Source organism: Rattus norvegicus, chromosome 2 (assembly GCF_036323735.1).
Source record: "Rattus norvegicus strain BN/NHsdMcwi chromosome 2, GRCr8, whole genome shotgun sequence".
NCBI classification, from domain to species: Eukaryota; Metazoa; Chordata; class Mammalia; order Rodentia; family Muridae; genus Rattus; species Rattus norvegicus.
Window position 1 is genome coordinate 41,603,522 of NC_086020.1, and position 12,464 is coordinate 41,615,985.

The 12,464-nt window shown below is 44.2% G+C and overlaps 1 protein-coding gene across 1 annotated transcript in view; it reads left to right on the forward strand.

Moving 5' to 3' along the window:
- Positions 1-2,164: 2,164 nt before the first annotated feature.
- Positions 2,165-12,464, forward strand: part of Depdc1b (DEP domain containing 1B) — a 91,522-nt gene continuing 81,222 nt past the window's right edge. Inside the window, exon 1 of the mRNA XM_063281722.1 lies at positions 2,165-2,260. The gene's annotated coding sequence lies outside the window, so the exon portion shown is untranslated. The remainder of the gene's footprint in view (positions 2,261-12,464) is intronic.

The window sequence follows — 12,464 nt, forward strand, 5'->3', positions numbered from 1 at the left end:
GTACTTTACTCTCTGGAAGACCTCTATAGCCAAAGAATGGTGTATGCTTTTACCTGTTTGTTAGTTTGTTTATTTATTTACTTATTGTCTTAGTTAAGGTTTTACTGCTATGAAAGGACACCATGACCAAGGCAACTCTTACAAGGGCAACATTTAATTGGGGCTGGCTTACAGGTTCAGAGGTTCAGTCCATTATCATCAAGACAGGAGCATGGCAGCATCCAGGCAGGCATGGTGCAGGAGAAGCTGAGAGTTCTGCATCTTCTTCTGAAGGCTGTTAGAAGACTGGCTCTCATGTGGTTAGGAGGAAAGTCTCATTTCCCACCCGACAGTGGCACACTTGTGCCAGCAAGGCCACACCTCCTAATAGTGCCACTCCCTGTGCTAAGCATATTCAAACTACCCACTATTTACCTTGTTTTGTTGAAATAAAGTCTTGTTATATTGACCAGGCTGGTCTTGGACTCTTGGGCCATTCTTCAAGTCTCAACCTCTGGAGTAGTGTATACAGCTTTGTATGTACTTTTTTGTTGTTGAAACAATGTTTCATGTAACTTATACTGGCTTTAAATTTACCACACACAGGGGAGAATGACCTTGAGAGATTGTGGGGGGTATACCTAACCATACTGACTATTTATTCTTTTAGACAGATCTTCACTATGCTGCCTAGGCTAACTCCAAATTGTACATCTCTCTGTCCCAGCCTCCCATGTGCCAGGACTATCAGCATGGGCGACTACACCTGGCTCTATATATGCTTGAAAAAACCTGTTTACTGTGATACATAATTTCACATCATGTACTCCAATCCCACTCATCTTCTTGTCCCTCCATATCTGCCCTCCACCCCTGAAGCTTCCTCCCAAAAGAAAACAAAACAAAACAAAACAAAAAAAACAAAAACAAAAACAAAAAAAACCTCACCATGGAAGCTACAGTGTGTCACAGATTATACCCTTCTGCCCAAATAGAACTGCAAAGTTCATCGGTCTGGTTCAAAGCCTCTGGCCTGTGCTATCCTATCAAAATTGGACCCTCAAGGGGACTTCCCTTGGATATCTTATTGTTGTCCCATGTCACGGAGATCCTAAAGCTTTGGCTCTACAGGACCAGGCCCTTGAGCATGGTGCAACAGTTCATAGATGGGGAAGATGTTGGGGTGGGACAACTCAGAGCTTTGAATCTGGGCTGGGTAGAAGCTAAGTTGGTCAGCCAGCCAGCGATTCTGGGCCTGGGCTCCAAGGGCTAGTGCTCCTGCTTTACTCAGATGAGGAATGGGGCCAGCTCTGCTGAGCTCGCATGCCTTTAATTTCAGAACTCTGGAGGCAGAAGCAAGTGGATTTCTGAGTTCAAGGCCAGCCTAGTCTACAGAGCAAGTTCCAGGATAGGCTGGGCTATATATATACAAACTGTCTTGAGAAACAAAACCCAACCAACAACAAATAAACAATAACAAAAACTATTTTAAACAACATTCAGCATTTTTTTTTACCTCCCCTCCTGTCCCTTCCTCCCTCACCTCCTGTCCCTTCCTCTCCTCTCCTCCCATCTCCTCTCCTCTCCTCTCCTCCCCTCCCCTCTTCTCCTCTTTTTTTTCCTTTTCCTTTTTAAACTGTCTCTCAGCTAGCTGTCACAGCTAAAATTCCCCAACTTTCAGGAGCACCTGTACCATCTTCCTGCAGCTCTCGGTCTTTCCTGGTGCGGCCCACTTACAGCTGCCCCTTATTTCAGACTCTTTCCAGGGTCATACAGCAGCAGCAAAGGGGCTTTCAGGTGAGGGGAGAGTGACACCAAGCCTGTGTGGAGACACCACCCTCCTCTCCCGCATCACTCCTCCCCTTCAAAGACTCAAATTCGTTTCGAGCTCCTCCACATTCCCTCTCCCTTCCCCATACATCTCCGCTCCACTTATGAAGGCTTTTGATGTCAGTTCTTAGACTCATGTACCCCAACTCTCAGGGTCAAACTCAACCTCAACACGGCATTTCACTAGAAGGTATAAAAGAAGGGAATGGGAAGGGGGTGTTAGGATAGAGTGCTTCAGAAATAGTTCAGTTACACTCCTCACGGCTTATAGAAACCTTTAGGAAGCCACAGAATGGGTGTGTGCTTTGTTCACTGGCAGGAAGTGACAGTGATGGTTTGCAGGCCCCGCCCTAGAGTGTGCCAGTTCCCTGTGCTGCCACAGAGTCTTCCTGCTGGAAAGCGAGCATGCTCCCTTGCTCCAGACAGTATTCTCCATTAGCCAACCTACAAGGTAAAACACAGACTTAATTATGCCTCTCTGTGTAAGCTGTATCAGCTTTCTACTTTGCTGGGCTGGGAGTTGGGGAGGGCTGTCCTCGCAGCCCCACAGAGACAGCATCTGCCCAGTTTCACAGCCACGGTTACTGTTCGTTTTGATCTTTGTATTCTCAGCTGTTGTACATTTCTCTCTGTGCCTCTGTACGGTCCTACCTTTCCACATCACCTTCTCAGGCTGTCCCCCGCCCTACCCAGTGACACAAAACCCCATCCCTTGGCCTGAGAAATGCCTACCAATAATTTAGATTATTTTATCTCAGTTCAAATTCTTAGGGATGCCAAGTCCGTGCTACTCAGAACCATTTCCTGTTATGTTCCTAGAATCCTAGAAGTCAATGTGCCTAGTTTTCCGAGCTTCTACACCATAATGATTTAAATATATAAATCACCCAGTTCACATTTATCTTCCCCATCAAGATTGTAAGCACTCTAAAGAGAAGGGCTGTGTGTCCTGCTGAACCCCCCACCACACCCCCTGTCGAAACACACACACACACACACACACTAGCATTCAACAAGTAATTGTTTCGTCAATAAAACAATGCTGGAGAAAGTTGAGAGTTCATCTCACTAGCATGTTAACTTTATTTTGTCTTTAAGAAGTAGTCAAAGTATATGCAAACCAAACAAGTTTGGAATAGATCTGTGTATGTCTTTCTGCCATAACTGATTGGAACGAACATTTTGTGTACCTTTATGCCCAGAGTTGAGTAAAAATTTCTCAGGCAAGAAGGGGGAGCCACAACTGAAAACCGTTGAAGAAGCCCTAATTTAGGATACTGGCTCTCAGATTAAACTGAGTATTATCATGTATCACTTGGGGGATCCCAGGCCCAGGTCAGGTGCCAAGATCACACCCATGGACTATAAGATCACAATATGTGAAGGAAGAAGGCAGGCAGCAATCAGGTTTGAAGTTTCCTACCTGACAAACATTGTATTGAGAACCGCAGCTCTAAATGAAGTGTCTCCCTGTAGGAATCCTAGAAGTCAATGTGCCTAGTTTGTGATGTTTGTGATATGTGTGTCACACCTTCATCCTCAACATCTAGCTGAGAAGAAGCCTGGACCCCACAGCTTAAACCTGAACAGCAGAGAGTCTGATCTATTGGTGTCTCTCTCTGGTCACAAGGGGAGTCTAGGGTGGTTTGTAGCTGGGAGAGTTTCTGTCCCTATTTCCTTGCAGAAGGACTAAGGAACGAAGGTGGAGGGCTCTGAGGTTAGCTCCAGGCACACGTGTGTGTGCTGGTGACATTCAGTGGCAAGGCCATAGAACAATAAATTGAGGTATGTTAAGTTCTGTAGACTCCTCCCATCCCTGGAGATGAGAGGTGCAGTCTTGCCTATTTTTTAATTTGTTGAGATTTTTTTTACTTTTAGGTCAAGAAGAGAATGTGTTGGGTTTGGTAGTTTGATGGTTTGTATATGCTTGGCCCAGGGAGAATGGCAGTATTGGAAGGTGTGTCCCTGTTCTAGGAGGTATTGCCTTTTTGGAATAGGCATGGCACTGTGGGTGTGGGCTTTAAGACCCTCATCCTAGCTGCCTGGAAGTCAGGATTTTGCTAGCAGCCTTCAGATGATGATGTAGAACTCTCAGCTCCTGCACCAGGCCTACCTGGATGCTACCATGTTCCCGCCTTGATAATAACAGACTAAACCTCTGAACCTGTAAGCTAGCCTCAATTAAATGTTGTTCTTATAGGAGCTGCCTTGGTCATGGTATCTGTTCACAGCACTAAAACCTTAACTAAGACCCCTAATTCCATCACTGAGAGTTTAAAGACAGCTTCCCACACCAAAAACGGATGTTGAGGCTGGGCTTGATACCTACAATTTCTAGCATTTAGGAGGCTAATAAAGGAGGTTGTGAATTTGGGGCAGCCTGGGCTACAGAATAAGACATTGCTTAGCAAAATAAACCCAACCATGGATCTTGAATGCATAGTATTCAAGTGCTCTACCACTGAGCTATATATCCCCAGAACTATTTGCTTGCTTATTCATGTGTATATAAAATGTGTGTGATGTGTGTGTGTGTGTGTGTATGTGTGATGTGTATTGTGCAAAATCTGTGTATATAAAAATGTGTATATATGATGTGTATGTGTGAGAGATAGGTGTATATGTGTATAGATGATATATAGTATGTGAATATGTGCGTGTGTGCATAGTATGTATATGTCTGTGCTGTGCATATGTATATGTGATGTGTGTGTAAAATGTGTATGTGTGCTTGTGAGATGGATGTGCATGTGTGGGGCAATGTTGTGTGATATGTATGTGGTGGGTATATATGGATATGTGTGTGATGATATGTGTGGTGTGTGTGTGTGTGTGTGTGTGTGTGTGTGTGTGTGTGCTATAGTAGCATGCCTTTGCCATAGTGCACCAAACCATATCCCCAGTTGGTTTTTTACTTTTTATTTAGAGACAGGGTTGCCATAGGTTTCCAGGCCAGCCTTGAATTCAAGACCTTTAAGCGTTATCAGGGATTACAGACCTATATCAATTTTAAACAGAAAATTCAAGTGTAAAAGAAGATAGAAGAATAGCAGTGACCCCTTATGCACCTTGTCATCTAGCTCCAAGGGCAATTAATTCATCCACAGTCTTCTCTTCCTGTCCCTACCCATGTTCCTTCCTCTCTGCTGTCTTTAAGTGTGCCTTGGACATTGTATCATTGTATCACACATGGCCTCAAGATACAGTTAAAGCAATGGTGCTCAGCAGATGACCCTTGGACCTTTATCACCACAATCATCTGGGAACGTGTTGGAAACAAGTCTCAGGCCAGAAGAAGTCATTCTTAATCAGAAACTCTGGGAGCAAGGCTCAGTAACTTGTTCTAACCAGTCCTCTAGGGTTTCTGACATAACTCCTGGAGCAACCTTGCCAAAAGATAACTGTAATTGCCTGCTGCAAAACTGGCTTTTTTCGGTCTCTTCTCTTCTCTTCTCTTCTCTTCTCTTCTCTTCTCTTCTCTTCTCTTCTCTTCTCTTCTCTTCTCTTCTCTTTTCCTTTCCTTTCCTTTCTCTTTTCTTCTTTCTTTCTTCCTTCCTTTCTTTCTTCCTTTCTTTCTTTCTTTCTTTCTTTCTTTCTTTCTTTCTTTCTTCTTTTTTTGAGACAGGATCTCAGACTGGGCTTAAACCTATGAACTTCCTGCCTCAACCTCCTAAAACAAAGCCAGGATTGCAGGTGGGTGAGCCCCATCCCCGCTCCTGGCTGAATGGTCTCCGACTTCTTTAAAGAGCCCTCCATCCGCAACCCCCTGCTTCTTCTATGAAAGTATAAGAACTAGACAACTTTTAGGCCTTTTATATTTCAAATTCTTCAGGCTACAACATCCCACAGCTTATAGCAAGTGGCACAACCAGTTTGAGGTACAGATTTGTTTTTGGGGCTTTTTATTTGTTTGTTTGTTTGTTTTTCAGGCAATCATGGTGCCTCATTCTGTAAAAGCCCCCTGTGAGACTTACTTGATTCTGAGACTTGCACTGCAGCTCTGTGGTTACTCCAGCTCTGCCTGGAACATTCCTCTTATACATGGGCTTCTTCTAACATTCCGTCAGCATGCAGTCTCTGGCAACTTGGAGCACAGAGTAGGCAGAAACCTTGACTCCTACCATCCTGCTCTGGTTCTCCTGATTGTTGATTGTTACTAGACAGGGCTTCCAGAGCCCAGCTCCAGCTCTCAGCCTGTGGGAGGAGGTCAAGTAATTATATCACTCCTGTGGTCTCCCTAGGGAGGCTGCTCCCAGAGACCTGAAGTCAGGGCTTTGTGTAAGACAGGTCTGAGGGTAACTGAGTGAGAGCTGCAGAGCCTGGTCCCTACCAACCTCTTACCTAAACTGCAGTCAAGCCATTACCTGTCAGTCAATTCCAGAATCCAGCCAATTAGCACTTTTCAGAGAAAGCTACATAAAGAAAATGCAGTCAAACAGGTTTCAGGGTCTAGAAAGCCTCTTGAGTTTAAATGAAAGGAAGAAACCCACAAATGATATAGCTAGTGAAGGCTGACACCAAATGTTGCATGTTATCCTTTAAATAAAGCCCCTTTATTCTTTCTCTCTCCAGGTACACGTCCATATTTTAATCAATCAATCAATCAATCAAACAATCGAGTGAATGTGCTCTGTGGGTAAAGGTGTGACTGACAATTCTGCAAGTTGTCCTCTGACTTCTGTGTCATGTGTGTGCCTCTGAATAATAATTGTAATCTAAAACCCTGTATATTAGGTATTCAGAAGATTTATAGGTTTCAAAGTATCTAATATGGTAAAATGACAAGTCTACAATTTGAATTCTCATTAGAACCCTTGAAAATTAGCAAAAAAATAAAAAAAGATGCAAGATGAATAAAAGAAAGAAGGGGGGAGGGCAAAAGGAAGCAGAGAAGAGAAGGGAAAAAGAAGGCAGTGGGAAGGAATACGTAAAAGAAAAAACACCATAAAGTAATCATTATTACTAAGGACAAAAGGGTAAGATGATGCCCAGGCCCACAGTGTGTGTCAGCCACAGGGCTCTGAAAGGATATAAGGACCACAGTGTTGAGAGGAACACAAAGGTGCTTGTTGCCTTTGTGAGCCTGACACACACGCGCACACACACACACACACACACACACACACACACACACACCCTCCCCCGCCCGGGCTCACAGGCCTCCCTTGTTCCCTGAGAGGCCTGGCCTCCCAGTCAGAGTTACATTCAGTTTCTAGCTTGGTAGCTTGGTGCTGCTGAGCACCAAAGCACTTCAGATTCCAGTGTGGGTGCTACCACCCCACGTTGGGCTTCACGGCCCGGGCTCCCATGATTCTCCGCCGTTGTTGCCAGGAGTAGGAAATTTGCTGTTAAAAATATTTGCCTGGCAGGAAGTCGCTTACTCCTTCCAGGTGTTGCCTGTGAAGCCAGAGGCCTTCCCAGGGTTCTGCATATTCCCTGTTAACCTCCTCTGACCTCCTTTTGTTGAAATGATTCCCCACCCCCACCCCAACCCCGCCCTCTAGCTACATCAAATATGTTTGCTATTCAGGGACCATTTGTGATGAAGCTCTTTAAAAATCTAGATGATTTTAAGCAGCTTGGTAAGTTTCTTTCAGAACTGAGTTTAGCTGCTGCGGTTTAGCCAAATCATCTGCTAATCCCGGACTTTAGCCTTTCATGGTTTGTCAGTAGCCAGCAAACTCTTATAATACATCATCATAATACGTCGTCATCGTAATATGTCGTCATCATAATACGTCATCATCATCATAATATGTCGTCATCATACTACGTCGTTATGTGCTGTAATTCAGCAGAGGCCAAACTTTAATCTTGGGCCTTTAAGAATAATTTAGAGGCCTTTGATAGCTGTGCTGAGCTGGAGGCTCCAGGGACGCTTAAAAGGGGGAGGATCCCTTATTACAACTGCTGCAGTAACAGGATTAGCTGCGGAGGGAAAGGCTGGGGCGGACAGACACGCCTACATACACAGTGAAGCAGTAGGGGTCAGGGTCGGAGGACCCAGTCAAGACTGCAGATACAGGGTCTGAAGTAGAAGACTGGCTGAGTCTCTTCCCCTCTCTGTTCTTCCTCCTCCCCATGACTCCATTCATCTCTTTGGATTCTATTTTCACCGCTGTGCCCTCACATATATGACTGTGGGTTAATTTTCATGGTTCATTAGCAATCAAATGTATGCCTAAATTCCCACTTCCTTTTTTTTAATAAAAAAAAATAGTGTGTCGATACCGTGTATTTGGGCGATGTATGCGTACATGTGTGCGCCAGGGGTTCATGGGCATGCTCGTGCAGGCCAGAGAGAGTTGAGTGCCTGCTCCACTCGTCACTTTTGACCTTATTTCTCTGAAATAGAGTATCTCAATGGACCTGGAGCTAGGCTGGTAGCCAGCAAGCCACGGAGAGTCTTGTTTCTGCCTCCCCCGGTGCTGGGTGTATGGATGACACTCTGATGGATGCTCTCAGCTCTTTCCGTGATGATTCGGGATTTGAACTCAGATCGGCAGACTTGCATGGCAAGTGTGCTTACTGATAGATCCAGCTCGCCAGCTCTAAATTCCAACTTTGTCATTCCGGGGATCAGAGTGGATGACTTCGGTGAATTTTCAAATAGCAGAGTTGCCAATGTGCTGCTTACAGAGAACGTAGGCACACAAAGCAGAGAACAGCGAGGTCATCGTGCACCAGCTTACAGCAGGCAGAGGCACGCAGTAAGCACAGAACGGCGAGGTCATTATGCACCTACAATTGTAGGTGTTTGGGTGAGATCACTTATGAACTGGAAATAGCTTACTTATACTTGACTTCCAGGGTGAGAGTTTCACTGAGATTAGAAATCTGTGCTTGTCATAAATATCTGAAACTCTGTTAGCAATAGTCAGAACCATAAACCAGCTATGGAATCTAGGTACGTCTGTGTATAGAATTTGTAAAACTGAGTCATAACTTACCTTGGTGGTTTTGAGCATAATAAAGTGTGTATCCCTTAATATTCTTTCTTGTATACACAGACACCTTCTGTTTCCCTGTGGCTTGTGGCTCAGTCTTCCTTCCAGCCTTGCAGTGACTTTGAAGCCATATTTAATCCCCCACTGTCACCCTCGCATCTCTTATAGCTAGTCACACAGTAAATATTGACATTTCTTTTATTCTCACTGTCCTGTCGTGGCTATACCAGACAAACACTTAAGAGTTTTGCCTATAAAATGTGTATCGGTTTCCTATTGTTATACAAGAAATGACACAAGTCTAACGGATGCTGTACAACACTTAATGAATGGCTCACAGCTTTCAGATCACCGTGTTCCGGCCTGATGTGGCTAACTCTGCTGAGGGTATCAGGTGTCAAGAACTGAAATCAAGGTATTAAGTAGGTAGACATCAGTGGAGAAAGTAGTCAAAACCGTAAACCAGCTACGGAATCTAGGGGCCACTGTGCATAGAATTCACATTGAAATCATAAGCTACCTTGGTGATTTTGAGCATAACAAAGTCTGTATCCCTTGGTATTCTTTCTTGTTTACACAGACATCTCCTGTTTCCCTGTGGCTTGTGGCTCAGTCTTTCTGCTTGTGACTCATCTAGGTTTGCAGAACTCAATTCTGCTATAAATGTCTAACATCAGCTCTAAGACCAACTGGAGAGTACTGTCTCACGTGGCTCATGTGATGAAGCCAGCCTTATCTGGGGTCCTGTTATAGCTCTAGTATGGTAGATAATGGGCCAGGGATCTTAATTATATGTGCATAATGCATCGGCACAATACCTAGCATGGTGTTTGGTAATCACTGAAAGGTCCTTGTACTTCTAACTGGGAACTATGTGGCTTCTACAGTTCATTTTAGGTAGCGGGCTTGACTGGGTCAAAGGAAACCCAGCTATTAGTCAAACATTATTCTGAGTGATTTTGTGTGTGTGTGTGTGTGTGTGTGTGTGTGTGTGTGTGTTTGCACAGGTGTGGGTGTATGTGTGCATGCAGGTGCCTGTGTGTGTGCCTGTGTGCTTGTGAAGGCCCTAAGTTGACATTAGGATTTGCTTGGATTGTTTTTCCACCATATTCTTTTGATGCAGTGTGCTTAGGGACTGACCTAACTGGGGCCACGAGGAATGAAGAAACAGCAAACACACATACAGAAAAGCTGTGATCAGATGGGCCATGTGCTCTGATAGAGAAATACTATCAGTGACCTGAAAGCTCAGCACATTTATTTCATAATCTGAATCAAGGGGGCAGGTTTATTCTATATACCCAAATGAGGAGGCAGGTTTTTTATATACAACTGACCAAGGAGACAGCCTTAGCTCATCTCAGTAGTGAAGTGGTCTCAGGCTATAAACATCGGGGAGAAGGAAGTTCTGGTTGACATTTGCTGCACACACTGCTAACATCGTACATGAACCCAGGACTTTGCCAGTCCCATGAGTCTGTGGTGTTTGGAGTCCTTGAGGGATTGTCTTTATCAGATGGGTCTTGTGGACATGCTTGTGGGGTATTTGCTTGGTTGCTGGATGGGGAAGAACACAGACCACTGTGTGCCACTCCTGAGCAGGGGGTCCTGGGTTGTATAAGAAAGCAGGCTGAGGACAGGCCAGAGAGAGAGAGGGAAAGGAAGGGGGGTTAGAAGGGGGAGGGGAAGGGGGAGAAGAACAGGAGGAAGGGGGAGGGGGAGGAGGAGAGGAAGAGGGGGTAAGGAAGAAAGAAGAGGAGGGGAGGAGGAGGAGGAGGAAGAGGAGGAAGAGGAAGAGGAAATCAGAAGCAGCTTTTCTCCGTGATCCCTGCCTCTGTTCCCGCTTGAGACCCTGGCTCCCCTCCAACTGTTACCTGGATGTGTGTGATGAAATAAGGCCTGTTCTTCCCAAGTTGCCTTTGGCCACAGGGTTTATTTCAGCCGAGAAGCTTAACTAGAAAACCAACCGAGCCATCTCTCCAGCCCCCAACTGCTTACTTTTTAATCGATTTAAATCTTTGCACTTATGGAGTTAAGTATTATAATTTAACACACACACACACACACACACACACACACACACACGCACACACAAAATATAGAATGATGAGGTGGGGGAAATTAGCATTCCCATCTTGACAAATATGAAAATGTTTATAAACCTTCAAACCCTTTTCTTCTATGTCCCTATAGACATACAATAATTATTATGAACTTTGCCATACGATCTTTACAGTATTAGAATTACTTCCTTATACTTACTACATTTGCTACCCACTGTCCATCTTCTCTCTCCTCCCTCCCACCTACCCATCCTAGCTCCTTGAATTTCGTTCTGTTCTCTACTTCAATGTGGTTAAACTTTTAGCTTCCTCAAGTGAGTGAGAAAATGTGTTAGTCTTTCTGTGCCTGGCTTACTTCGATCAATATATATATATATATATATATATATATATATATATATATATATTCTCATCTATGCTGCTACAAATGATAGCATCTCTGCATTTTTTTATGGCTAAATAACATTCCATTGTGGTGTTTAATACTCCATCTCCCTCCCTCTTTCTTTTCCTTCTTTCCCCTTTTAAAGAAAAATCCTTATTTCTCTTGGAGCTATAAAAATTCTACATTTTTATTTTATTCTATTGTTCATTCATTCACTGATGGACACTTAGGTTGATTCCGCATTGGGCCATTGGGCCTGGTGCTGTAACAAACTTGGGAGGCGTGCAGCCATCCCTCCTATACATTGATTTCAATTCCTTTGACTAAATCCAATAGCAGGACTACACCGCACAAATGGATCCACTGGTATAGGAGCAGAGAGTCACTTCCCGCTGTCATGTTACCCGTGGGTGGAGATTCATGTCATGTGAAGTTGTATGCATAACTACATGTTCCAGAGAATGCAGATGACACTGAAGATCACGCTACATGGCACACTTGTCCTGACAGTGTGTACATTGAAGACCTTTCAGCCACTAAACTGTTTCTTCTGCAGCCTGCCTCTCCCTCAGTGTGTGTCCTTTCTTAAATTCTCTTGCTTTTCTTGCTCTCCGTGTGCCTCTGTCCACCTCCTTCCAGGCAGTAAGAACCTGGAACCCCTTCCAAAGGTGTCCATTGAACACTGACATCCACCAGTATCAAGAACACATACTCTTTCCACACACCACTCTGTTATGGTTGCAATTTCATGTCTACAATCCTCCAGTGATTTGCTAAATGGCTTTTCTATCTCCAGGATCTTTCTCTAATCCATCCAATGTTCCTCAGGCCAATGTTGGCTACAAATGCTTTTCCATCGTCTTACTTTTCCAGCTATTGAGAAATACATTTTGTTGTAAATGCTCTTTGGCATGGCCAAGATGTGCCACAAGTTGAGCTTGTACCCAAATATAAAGCTTCACTTAGCAATGTCCTTTGGCAAAGGCTCATTTAGAACAACTTTTGAATTCTGACACAAGAACTATGAGGTGGCAGCAGGCGAAGGGACCGTTATAAACCAAGGCACTGGGTATGGGTGGGTTGCACTTTCTAAACTCGAAAGGAAAGGTGAATACAGACAACTTTTGATGAGAAAAATTAGCAGAGGGGCAGACTCAGGATCAAATCTGGTAAATGATATATGAAAATATAAAGGGCGGTTATTCTGTAGAGTGAGTTTATATATGAAATGCCAACTACAGAATCAATCAAATGTTCCTT